Genomic DNA, 861 nt, shown 5'->3' with positions numbered 1-861 from the left:
GATTACTATTTTATTCTGATGGACCTCCGCTATAACCATTCGATTTTAAAAACTAGTTTTATAAAAGCTTCCTTATAAATTCCTATTTTGTTTTTTTCACACATCAACTTGTGTAGGTTGAACTATGTAAAATGTTGAAGAAAGAAACTTAGCTGTTTCTTGCAATACATACCAATACATACATCTAAATCATTTTTTAAAGAAAAGAACTATTGTCCTCAATTTACTATTTTGTTGCGTGATCCTCCAAAAATCTTATATGGGCTCTGGATGAGAACCACTGTTCAAAAGTTAGGAGGAGCGAGCACAAAAGAAAAAAAAAAGACGCTGTAACACAAACCAAACAATTTTAAATTCATTTCTCTTGTATTACCCGAAATATTTCATTAGTTTTAATACAATATATGTAAATCTATTCTACATTCATTATGTAACTATGTCGTTATGTATGAAACTTATACAACAGATGTGACTTGGTAAAGATGTAACTCCACGGGATGGTCCAGTGTCGGGATGTTAAGACATCAGGGTTTGTTTTGGTTTTTCAGATGATAGCAGCCACCAACACATCACAGAAAATTGAGCAGACAGTTCAGAAACATCGGTGGTTGGTCAAGTAAAATAATAACTCCAGAAAGCTCTTCTAAGGCCATGCAATTAACGAAACAAAACAGAGATTCGATTTTTAATCTTACAAGTGAACTAAGGCGTAGGAGTGACTGTGTGGTAAGTAGCTTGCTTACGAACCACATTGTTCTGGGTTCAGTCCCACTGCATGGCACCTTGGGCAAGTATCTTCTACTATAGCCTCGAGCCGACCAAAGCCTTGTGAGTGGATTTGGTAGACGGAAACTGAAAGAA

Source organism: Octopus bimaculoides, chromosome 5 (assembly GCF_001194135.2).
Source record: "Octopus bimaculoides isolate UCB-OBI-ISO-001 chromosome 5, ASM119413v2, whole genome shotgun sequence".
Classification (NCBI taxonomy): domain Eukaryota; kingdom Metazoa; phylum Mollusca; class Cephalopoda; order Octopoda; family Octopodidae; genus Octopus; species Octopus bimaculoides.
The sequence above is the reverse complement of the archived record's forward strand: the minus strand, read 5'-3'. Positions refer to the sequence as shown.